This window comes from Nycticebus coucang, unplaced genomic scaffold (assembly GCF_027406575.1).
Source record: "Nycticebus coucang isolate mNycCou1 unplaced genomic scaffold, mNycCou1.pri scaffold_86, whole genome shotgun sequence".
Taxonomy (NCBI): domain Eukaryota; kingdom Metazoa; phylum Chordata; class Mammalia; order Primates; family Lorisidae; genus Nycticebus; species Nycticebus coucang.
Window position 1 is genome coordinate 242646 of NW_026515602.1, and position 12867 is coordinate 255512.

Below are 12867 nucleotides of genomic sequence, written 5' to 3' on the forward strand. Positions count from 1 at the left end.
AAAATTCACTGAATAGTTAATAGGCCAAGAAACATTATTTAAAACATAAATAAATTTTTATTATAAAGATATGGTATAAATTATTTTCTTTTCGCAAAGATTCTCCCATATGATACATTGAATGAAAAACAGTACACCATTTAAACAGCCCAGTAAGAACATTTTATTATCTTTCTGATTATGGAACTTTTTTCTGTAAAATTTTGTATATATTCTCATGTGCTTTTCCAACTAGAACTTGGTTTACATTTAACACATCATATGATTAAAGGAGAAGATATGTCGAATCCAGATGCATATTCAGAAGCAGCTAGGAAATAAAAAAGAATTTTTGACTAAAAGATTTCATAATTAACTGAGTATAAGTCAGTAAAGAAGAATTAAGAAGTTATCCAATATTACAGAGGATTAAAACTATATCTGCACAGTTATGTTAGTAATGAAAAATTATTAAGAATAATATGCCTAATGCTACATATTAATTATAAATTAATTATCACTGTGGTTAAATTATCAGTTTCTCCTTTTCTCATTCTTCATTCATCTATTCTACAGTCCTATGCTAAGGTACTGTGGCAAGCATTGAAATTACAAGACATAATATAGTCCATCCCTCAACAAATGTCTACAATAACCTGAAAAAAGAGCTAGGCCATTTCCAGAGTCACAGACACCATGACAGGCACAAATCAGGACAGTACTGAAACATGCACACAGAAGCCATCCTAGTTTTGTGTCAGCATTATAGGCTTTTTGGTGGAGACAATATGTAGGTTGCCTGAAGAACGAGGGAGAGGAAGAAGCTAACGCACGCAGCTGATGGGGTGGGGAAAGAACATGGGGAATCCTAAGTGGTTTAGTTGAGCCAGTTGCTAGAACACAGGGGCAGAGCACAGTAAGTCCTAAGAGATAAAGCTGAATAACTTCACATAAACCAAATTGATTTAAGTATTTTTATTCCCATGCTAAGGAATTTGGTACTTTTCCTAAGGGCAAAAGAAAACTAATGACAAGTAAATGACCAGACATTGAAAACGTCACCTGTCAAGTGACTGCTAATGAGCTATAATGGCTTGACTAAGTGTTACTACATGTGTCTGGGGACTTTGGCCTTAAATCACTAGGTAAACCTGAGAAGTTGGTGAGTCCTTTGCTTTCCAGGTATAGCTTCAGTGTGCTGAGAATCCCTCAGAAATGGCAAAAGTGAAGGAAGTGTAGAGCCAGAGAAAAAGATGCATAGCCTTCCCTCCCGAGATGTTTAAAGCTGTGAAACATGAATTAAACGAAGCATGTGTACACTCTTCACGATGAGTGTCTATGTGTTCACAGTTTTCAGTAGATTTGTGTGAGAAAAAAAAAAAATGTAATGTAGTATCCTTTGACCACACAATAAAGAGTGGTGCCACTTGCTCTATCAAGTTCATTTCAGAAATCAATAATTAATCTTAACTTAATTCATAAATTTTGGCAACAAATCCTAGATCTGAAATAAGACAAATATTATTTATAATGTTAAATTTAAACAAGAGACATTATCATGGGAATGACACATTTCTTTTTTTTTTTTTTTTTTAGAGACAGAGTGTAACTTTATGGCCCTCAGTAGAGTGCTGTGGCCTCACACAGCTCACAGCAACCTCCAACTCCTGGGCCCAAGCGATTCTCTTGCCTCAGCGTCCCGAGTAGCTGGGACTAAGGCACCCGCCACAATGCCCGGCTAGGGAATGACATATTTCTTATAAAATGCGTCCTTTAAACAAAAAATTTCGAAACTAGATCTGACGAGCATTTTTAAATAAAAGAATAATCACATGAGTGAAAGTAAATTCCAGCTTATTTTAAGTTTACAAACTGTTTTACGTACTAGAGAACATCAAAATGTAATGCTATTTATAATAATCTGATAAAATACAGTTACCATAGGTTTACTATTGAATATACATCATTTCAGAGCCCTGATTTTTCTATTTATTAATATAAAGGTCAAACAACTCAAGTCGTACTTTGTAATCTATGTATTTTTTTTGTTAATTCTGAGCAAAACTCTGTTATTTATAAAAGTTGAATCAGTTTTTTCACTTTAGTTGATTTTCTCTTAAAAATGATCTTTGCACTCTCCAGTTTTAGAAAATTAGAATTTTTAGGCATGTTCAAAGCTAATAACTTTTCATCTCAGAATCTTAAACATATACATGAAGTGGCATTGTCGTAATGTCCTATCCAAATTCTACTGACAAAAGATTAAGTGTAAATATTATGCCATCTGTGCTATTATTAACCTTTCCTTATTCATACAGATACAAACACTTCAGAAAATTTGCTTGAAGAAAAGAATAAATACAGGTTAAAGCTCATTTTCAAACTTAGTTTCTTTGATTCAAGACTTTGTGTAACAGGATTAGATGCAAAAGTATAAATAACTTGTTAATCATAACTTTGGTTTTTTTCAGATCAGAAATAACTACCTTTTTTTAATATTAGATTAATTACAGTTGTTAGGTAAATTATTAAATGTGTGAAACAAACTATATTGCAAGTGTCTCCATCTTGAGTATTCTTATTTAACTCTTGTATAAAATGTGTTCTCTTACTAAGTGCCAAAAATAGGATCTCAAATACTCTACTGAATATAGTTAATGTTTTGTGTTGATAATATAATATCCAAGGGATTTATAAATTATAGATATAAAGTCAATTTTTTTGAAATGTTATATAACATTTCATAGAGATTGGGTGTCTCACTATCTTGCGCAAACTAGACTCAAACTCCTGGCCTCAAGTGATCAACCCACCTTGGCTTCCAAAAGTGTTGGAATCACAGGCCACTTTGCCCACACGACATAAGTTAAAATGGTTTCCTAATATTTTCATAGATTGTTTTCCATAACATTTCTGTGATAATATTATTGACAGGATTATAAAATACATAATGAAACCATACTAACTAGGTCTTATAAAAGTAAAACTTTAATACCAAATATAAAGAGAAGCTTTTACAGAATGAATACTCACATTACCATCAATAAAGACTATGTAAAATGTACATCCTTACATGACTTGAATTAAGGAACTACTAATGTAATCTTATTAGCTTTCCCCAGGGAGCTCTTCTTTTAAATATTCGCTACTTATGTGTGGATTTTTTTTAACTCCTTTATGCCTGATTCACAAGCTGTTTTATATACATTTTACTCATATAAAAATGAAATACACTTCTCAACAGATTGCTTACTTCTGTGCTAAAGGAGTGTTTTCTCTAGATGGAGAATACTTTTTATATAACATATTTAAGGAGAGGTCATCTTTCCTCCTAACTCTTAGCACGTGGTCGAAGTAGTTGCTCTTATTCCAACCCTGGAATCAGTTCTCTTCCTGCCTCTCATTGGCTTTTGAATACTTTCCCACATAAGTGATGGCAAGGGCAACTGTTCTTGGGAAAGAGACACCAGGTCAGATGTGAGAACTCACAGGGAAAGAGACAGACCCAGACCAAAGGGAAGGAGCATCTCTGGGAGGGCACCTAAAAGCTTCAAGAAAGATCTTGATTTTTTCATATTTTATTTATTTTTTTATTAAATCATAACTATGTACATTTATGGGGCACAGTGTGCTAATTTGATATAAAATATGGAATGCTTACATCATACTGATTAACATAACCATCACCTCAATTATAAACTGTCAGTCCAATTCATAATTGCCAAGTCATGGAAGCAACCCAAATGCCCATTAACCCAGGAACAGATTAACAAATTGTGGTATATGTACGTTATGGAATAAGATCTGGATCTATGATGACTCCAGTCTTGCACTAGATGATGGGAGGCTGCAGTTATTTTGTCTGTATTCACAAGTGAAAATTGTCAAATATTAAAGGACTTTTAAAAAGTCTCTCTCTATTTATTTATTTATTTATTTATTTATTTATGTTTTTGTAGAGACAGATTCTCACTGTACTGCCCTCAGTAGAGTGCCATCACATCAAAGGACTCACAGCAACCTCTAGCTCTTGGGCTTACGCGATTCTCTTGCCTCAGCCTCCCCAGCAGCTGGGACTACAGGCGCCCGCCACAACACCCGGCTTTTTTTTGTTGCACTTTGGCCGGGGCTGGGTTTGAACCCCCACCCTCGGTATATGGGGCTGGCACCTTACTCACTGAGCCACAGGCGCTGCCCTCTCTCACTTTATTTTTATGTTCCTATTAAGTCATGTATTTTTCCTCATACTTCTCTTAATAGAAATGCAGAATCATTGTCCCCAAGTGAATTATTTAATACAGTGCCTGGTACAGATGACAAAAGCAAAAGGGGGAGAAAAATATCTCGGTGACATTGATCACTGACAAGGTACCACCAATGGTTTGTGAAGTGTGTGGAGCAATATCTTAGGAAAAACTGATGACTGCCAGAGGAAATAAAAAAGCTTAATGAACTGCTAATATTTTCATACATAATACCAAGTCAAAAGCTATCTTAGCTCCCTATGGAGTACAATGCACCAATTATTTGTAGGAAAAGCACTGCCCCTATCTCCATGTTCTTTCTGTTTATTTGCAGGTGGAGATTAGGTTTCAGGTGGCAGGGGTAGCTTGAAGTCCAATATTAATATGAGGAGCACATTTGCAACTTTGTTTCTAATTTTTCATTCTTAAATATAGGAATATTGTAATATTATATACAGAACACAAATGTATCAGCAAATTTTAGCTAATTAAGAAGATTCTCTCATAACTGGTAACTTACAATCTATGTCCCAGGGAAATCTAAGTGTCCAGATAGAACACTGTAGGATTAAGAGTCAAGGAAGTCACACCTAGAGAGGCAGCATGCCTCCTTTATCCAGACGACTGTGTTTCTGTTTTGTATAATACGGTTTCATGCATTTTTTAAAGAAACTTTATATTTGTAAAAAATTCCAAAAACCCATAAAACACGTTAATGTAATCAACCCCCTAAATTCATATTAGAGGCAACACTGGGTCAGAGATATTGTAGTTTGTCTAAAGTCAAAAAGGAAATTAGCTTCAGCCCGGGAATGGGCTTTAGGTCACCTTCTTGAATGTGGAGTTCTTTTTCAGCTACTTTCTGCACATTGATAAAACCACACAGATTTTTAAATATAACTCAGAGAAAATGGAAGGAATATACACATTTAAAATAAACATTCCTTTCCTTCTGAAAAATTATGGGAGAATATTTCCTCCAAAATCTTCCCTTTCACTGCATCTGTACTTATACATTCTTTCATCATTATTCTATAAAATGATACATTATCTGACTTTCCTGGTAAGAGCCAATGAGGACATTTTATATTTGCAGAGTATTTAACACTCATTTTCTTTTTATATCCAGTAGTTCAATTTCATGACTCGGAAGTACATAGACCCTGATCATCTCATGTTTTGTTTATTAAAAAAACAAACACTAAGTAAGCCAAATAATGAAGAAAAATTTGTAAGCTAGTATTTTGCCATTTAAGTATTTAAAATCATCATGAAAATTAGTTGCTATTTGTTTTTGTTCAAACAAATGTTTTATGGTTTTTGTAAATTCTTTTTGAGACAGGGCCATGCTATATTGCTCAGGTTGGAGTGCAGTGGCTATACACAGGGATGATCACCGCACGCCACAGCTTGAACTGCTTGGGCTCTGGAGTTCATCCTGCCTCAGACTCCCACAGGAATGTGTTCCTGTGAACGGCCTTTGTAATGTCCCCCAGAGTAAAAATGGCCAAACATTAGATAAGCAATTTAAATTGGGACAAGACAGTTGAAGTAACTTTTTCTTTATGGCCTCTACAATTGATACAGCTTGTCATCATCGGATCCATTTTGAGATTTGCAGAAATGAATTCTTACTATGAATAAAATAAAATAGCTGTAATACCAGGTTCTTGTTACATCTCCAAGAGAAATGGGAACCATGTGTTCCTTTACAAGAAATTCTGAGTAGGAGGAATTAATTGATTCTCTTTGGTTGTCATTGCTATTTACACATCTTTGATACTTTTGCCATCTTGGTCTTGGATCATTCAAGCAATGGTCAAATAGAGAGGCATGGATAAACTTCATTTTAAAAGCTCAATTAGTTGCTTGATTTCACTATTTAAAAAGTATAATACAATTGCCCAGAAATGCCGCACCCCCGGCATCTAGCTGGGGTGAAGTGGCGCTGTCCGCATTATAAAATGCGTGAGTAGGTGGTATGTGCTCCCCGGAGCGAAACCCCCAGCACCCCTGGTTTGCGACAGCAGCGCATAAGTTGCCTAGCATGCCTTTGTTTGAACGTAATGACTCACGAGGTGCGGCATAAAAGCCTAAAAAACCTTTGCTCTGAAACCTGTCTGTTCAGTTGAATGCCTGATTGTTTTGAGAAACTAAGAATAAACATAATGACTTACTGATCCACAATTAAACACAGCAAGAATGGCTGTGCTGAACTCAGTGGCTCCAAGAGAGCCTGCACAACAGCACGTCCCTACCATAAATGTCAGTGACTTGAGACAATGCAGGCACGGCAAACAAGATGTTCCAACATGACATACACTATCACCTCCTGCAGTAAAACTTTACTTAGAAAAACATCTTACTTCACTAATTAGTAAAACTTTACTTAGAAAAACATCTTACTTCACTAATTTTCATATGTAACACAAATCAATAGAGTAGTTTAATGTTTAACAAACAATGAATCAAAATATAGTTACTAATTAGAGTAAAAATGCATAGAAAATATATATAGAAGTAGTCAAGCATTATACATAAAAGAATATGTTCAGCTGTTTTTAAAAGAGATCATAAGAAACTGAGACCAATTACAGAACTAAGAGAAGTCACAAACCTTGACATTCTTAGATAAGGGGAAGTAACCAGGTGTTACTGATAAAACCACCTCCCTAGAGCAAAAACCTTGAAAAAATAAACTACGTCCCTCCGGCACCTCCCTCCGGAGAGCAAAACCTTGAAAACATATAGTACATGATAAACCACATATGGAGACACAAAGATAATTTACAAGCATGAGCAAAATAATGATTACATTGTTTAAACCCTGGAAAAAAAATGTATAAATACCAGACTTAAAAATCAGTAAAGTACAGCTGCTTTCTTCATCACTCGTGGTGTGTGGCAGTTTGTCATTTCATCCTGCGTCGACCTTTTCAACCAACCTGTACCGTTCACCCTGAGCACCCTCGGACTGAGGCCCATCGACCGGCGGTCCGCGGCACAGAAATCTATACATTTTATGAAACTTGATACAAAACCGCCATAAGTTCAATGGTAATTAAGGACATATGGTTATGTAATAAAGTAAAAAAAAAAGAAATTAATTAGAAACAGAAATTAATATTTCTTTGTATTACAGGCTTATTGAATTCATAAAAAGTGTCTATGTTGGATTCCTATAGGTAGTAAACATCCTATGTGGTTAAAGTTTTGGATGGCAAGCATTCCCTTGTGATTAGGGGTGGAACACTTTAGGTGGTGCAGGAAACCTTGAAGTGTTATGAAACACAGTCACAGTGAAATCAATTACAAAGTAACTCAGAGCACCTATGGGTATTCGTTCGATTATTAGGCAATAATGTTCAATGCCCTAAATGTAACTTAAATGTAGCTTTTTAGAAAATGTAAAATGCATACAGTAATGCATTTATGGGGTACAGTGTGCTGATTTCATACACAATTTGGAATGCTTACATCATACAGGTTAAGATCTATCTCTTTATGATTTAATAAAAAATTAAAAAATAAAAAATGTAAAATGCATCAGTTTAGTTATATTTATCCCATCAAGGTAACAAATGGGTATCTCTTGAAAATGAGAGCACCAGGGACTTAAAATAAAATTTCTATTTCTTTTCTTAATTAAAGTAGATAATTATGATCTTTGCTTAACATGTTAAGTTAATTAAACAACTCAGCATTTCCACAAATTAAAAAGAAAAGTTACGTCCGAAATTTGAAACTCACAAGAAAAAAAGATAACATAACTAACTTTGGTTAGGTAGTTCACTAGGCTGTTATCTGAAATCTCTGGGCTTGAGGCAGAAGATCACCAAGGTTCCCTTCAAATAAACTTTCTGTTGAAAACTACACTTTTTAAATATTTTCAATTCAAGTGAATCTAGAACTGACCTTATGGCAAGAGTGATACATCAAGATCTGTTACTCTTTTTTTCATCAAGCAAATCAGCAGTGTCTTCTGTTAGATTCTGATGAATTCTATGAAGATTGCAAAAGATGAGTGGTTAGTATTTCATTTTTCCTAAAGCATTCCTAAGTGGCTTGCAATTTAATATTAAGAAGTTGGCATAAGTGTAAATAAAATTTCCATTTAAACAGTGTTTTGTAACTGAAAATGTGTCAGGGCAGGCCTACTCTGTGCAACTCCAGTTATAAAAGCATTCTAAATAAGAAAATAGTTTCTAATAAGAAAATAGTTCAAGTGCAGAGGGGAGAGGTATGGCTGTCAATGATGCAAAGATCAACAGGGTACGCTCGCTGCCTTCTGTAATGGCTCTCTTTATAATAAACACTTGAGGGTATCATTAGAAATACTTATGTTTGGAAAGCAACTATGTGCAATAGGGAATATATCAATTTGCTTGACTATACTAAACATTGCACAACAAAAAAGTTAGAGAAAAACTTATTCTCTTAAGCCAGTACAAAGATTAAAAAAAAAAAAAAAAAAGTTCCTCAAAGACTTCTTCAAGCACTTGCTTTTGCCACCCTTTTACATTTCACCTACTATATGGGGAAAGTTAAGTATTGGGCACTGAGAGATAATTCAGAGCAACAACTTCTCGGTGAGAATGAGATGTCTGAGTTGGTGATCAAGAAGAACTTCAGCAAGCACCGGTGGAAATTAGCTGCTAACACTGTTACCAAGGCATGAGTGGTGGGGCCTAACCTTTTTGTGTGTCTTCCATACCTCAGGCTGACCATGGCATTATTTTTAAGAACTTCGTGAATTATCCATTCCTTTATCTCTGTGTTAATCAAGTATGCAAGTTTTGCAAATCTGCCTTTGTGTTGAGTGGAAAAACTATACCAGAAATTTTTTCTCAATGTGCCCACTAGTGCCAAGACCAAAGATCACAGCCAAGAAAAGTTAATTTTCCAGGTGCCAGAACATGCTGAAAGAATAGTTGTAGTACTTGACTATTTGGGTTTAAGTTGTAATCTTCATTAGATTAATGAAACTCATTAATATTTTTACCTAGTGGAATGGTGGCAAGAAATTTATAACAATATCACTGTCTAAATTATAAAGCTACAAAAATATCTAGCTGAAGGAATAAGAGATCAGATTCACTACATAATAATTCATATGAAAAAATTTCATATAAAATCATAAAAAGGGAGAAAAACAAACTGCTCTGAATGAATATTTCAAAATTAAGTTCACTAAGACCTGTTTTTATTTCCAAATAATTTCATGAGCTTCCCTCCCTAAAAAATTATGCATTGAGGAAAATTAATGAACTTAATTTATTTTCTATGATTTTCTGTTTTGACCTACTCTCTTAGTTTTTTGTATGACAATTTTCTAATTTTCAATTCTTTTAGATAGAGTTGCTTGTATTTCCGAAATGTGGTTTCATTGATTTCTTCTCGAGAAGTTTCTGTTTCAGAGATTTCAGATTCCAGATATGCAATACAGGATTTCATCTGAGCTCCTGCTGAAACAATATGCTGTAATTTTCCTTGAGATGATGTTCCAGTCTAAAACAAATTGAAAGGATACATTTTAAAGAATTATAATATGAATAGTTATTGTATATTTATTTTTTAATGTGTTGAGTCAGTGATGCCCTGAGTAAGTTTAAACATGGGGAGAAAGCATACATTGCAAATGTTCATCATCAAGATCAACTAAGTTGGCAAAGCACCAATAGCTCAGCAGCTAGGGTGCTGACCACATACATTGGGGCTGGTGAGTTTGAACCCAGCCCAGGCCTGCCAAACAAGGACAATTATAACACACACACACAAAAAATAGCTGGGCATTGTGGTGGGTGCCTGTGGTCCCAGCTACTTGGGAAGCTAAAGCAAGAGAATTGCTTAAGCCCAAGAGTCTGAGGTTGCTGTGAGCTGTGACACAAGGTTACTCTATTGAGTGAGACTCTGTCTCAAAAATAAAAACAACAAAAAAAGTAAGCTGTTAATATAATTCAATATTAAATATAATTATACAAAAGGAATCATTATGTTAGAACTCATGTAATATGATCATTCAAAGAATATTAGAATCAATTTAAATTTTAAAAATGTTAAATAGTGTATCTTAAGAACAATTCAAGAGTGTGGTCTAATTTCTAAATCACAGCTTTTTCTTTCCTGTGGATCTATGTTAACTTCTCTTAATAATCAAATGATTTTCTTTTTGTTTTATTTATCAAATAGTAACTGTGTACACTAATGCATTTATGAAGTAAAATGTGATTTGATAGACAACGTGGAATGCTTAAATTTAAATGATTAACAGAACCATCTCCTCGCTTACTTATTTGATGTGGTAAGGCATTCGTACACTTTTCTTAATAGTTTAGAAATGTCTCATTGCATTATGTAAATTAGGTTATTCTTCTTAGTAAAGTATCTCAAAAATGGGGAAAAAAGTATCCAGTGTATTCAATACTAGTATGAAATCAGTATATAATCACCTACACATTCACAAGGAGGTCAGGAGCAGTGTAGGACCAGCATAGAAAGCAGGTGCCTGCTTGCAGAGGCTGGCCGACCCTCTGGCAGAGGGGTAAAGACAGGGAAGCACTGTCCTGCAGATTTTTTGGACTTGGGTGCTCACCACAGCTGCCTTGGGAGAGCCTGCGTGAGAGAGTGAACTTGAATGGTGCCCAGTGGCAGGGATTGAACTACCAGGCAGGGTGTAACTTTGATTAGGTTGGCTGCCATCAGAGGGCTGTCATTGTGGGAGGGCCACTGGGAAGAAACAGCCTGCAGGGTCCCAGCACGTGACTGGCTGTGGTGCACCTGATGAGCTGGGTAGCCATCCTTGGGGTGAGGTGGATGGTTCTCACATTCCAGAAAAGCCACTTTGTGGCCAAGGGGCACTGTTTGGAAACTTGAGGTGTGTATCCTAAAAAGTCTGGTAAAAGCTTCAGGCCCCCACCCTGCTATGCCTGAATGTTAATGAAACCACCATGCCCTGACTGAGGGATAATAAGTCAGAAAGAAGGAAGCGGGTTTCCTCAGCAACTAGACAGTGGCTTCCCACATCCATCTTATATAGCAGAATCAGCATGTTTGTTTTGCATCTCCAACCCCCAGAGTGCCACCTGAAGTCCAGGTAATATATTGCTATTTGTATGTATATTTAAAATTTTTTCCTTATAATTTTTTTAAGTTTTTCTTTCCTTGTGTTTTATTTTTTCATTTTTAATTTCTTGTATAATAAGGATTCCATTTTGTGTTAGCATTTCTTTGCTTTTTAAACTTACTTTTCTATTTTTTCTTTCCTTCCTTTTTCTAGATTTTTCTCATCTTTCCTTCATAAATTTTCAAATGAAAACTAAGGTATCCCTCTATCCCTACTTTTTCCCCCAAAGTTTATAATTTTATTTATTTTCTTAATTTTATTCTCATCTGTTTTGTTCTCTTTCATTCTGTATTTTATTTATGGGACAGAGCCTTGCTCTGGGGCCTAGGCTGGGGGTCCATGGCATTGGCTTGGCTCAAGGAGGCCTTAAAACCTGGGCTTGGGTGTCCTTCTCACTTTAGACTTCCAAATTACAGTATTAGTAGGTCCCCCCAGTGACACAAAGATGTTTTCCTTTTGTATATGGTGGAGGCAAGGTCTTGCTTTTGGTCAGGCTGATAAGGAGCTCTTGACTGTGGAGAACCCAACTTCCTTGGCCCCTCAGAGTCCTGAAATTGCATGTATGGGTCAATGCACCCTGTTGAACACCACTATTACTCCCGTATTTCTCTTCCTGTCCTTTCTTTTCTTTTTCTTTCACCCTTATTTTCTGTTTCTTTTCTCACTTCTCATTCATTTCTCTTTTCTTCCTTTTGTCCCTGTACCAAAAGGCCACTCCAACATTCAAGCACAGAGACAAGAACATTTAAGAAGAAGGACGTGAGAGGAAAAAGTAGGGGAAGGATATGGATAAAGAAGAAAGCACATATGAGGAAAAACCAACAAGAAAAAAAATCTGGCAACACGAAAAACCAAAAGATCACCCCTAAACTCAAGGGACCATGAGGCAGCTACCATAGAGGATCCTACCCAGAAGGAAATTATGGAAGTAACATCAAGGGAATTTAGATTATGGATGGCAAAAATGATGAAATGAATTGAAGGGAAAGTGGATAATCACTGAAGGGAAATCCAAAAATTGACTTAAGAAGTGAATAAAAGATAGGAAAGAGGTACTAGACCTTAAAGAAATAAAGGAGTCACCCAGGGAAGTTGAAGATGCAGTAGAAAGTACAAATAACAGATTAGACCATGGAGAAAGAAGAATCTCAGAGCTAGGGGATATGTCTCTTGAGCTAACTCAGGCATTTAAAGAGGCAGAAAAGAGTAAAAGCAGAGCTTAGAGAATTATGGAAATTCATGAAGCACACAAATACATAAATTAAAGTGATCCGTGAGGGGAAAGGAAAATAACCCAAATGTATAGAAGCCCTTCTAGAGCATATTGTAAATGAAAATTTCCCAAGCATCACCAAGATTCTGACACAGTCCTCTTAGATGCATATCAAACTCTGGTTCATCTCAACAGACACATTGTAATGAACCTGTCCAAGGTCAAAATTAAAGGGAAAATTCTGCACGCAACCAAGAGTAAGCACCAATTGAATTATAAGAGCCAATCCATTAGGGTGACAGTGGACC

The 12867-nt window shown here is 35.6% G+C and overlaps 1 long non-coding RNA gene across 1 annotated transcript; it reads right to left on the reverse strand.

Moving 5' to 3' along the window:
- Positions 1–212: 212 nt before the first annotated feature.
- On the reverse strand, positions 213–9632 carry LOC128579626 (uncharacterized). Its single transcript, XR_008378230.1, has 3 exons — positions 9529–9632; positions 8139–8225; positions 213–310 (listed from the first exon to the last, which is right to left on the reverse strand). It is a non-coding gene; the product is annotated as an uncharacterized LOC128579626 (long non-coding RNA).
- Between the last annotated feature and the right edge of the window lie 3235 nt (positions 9633–12867).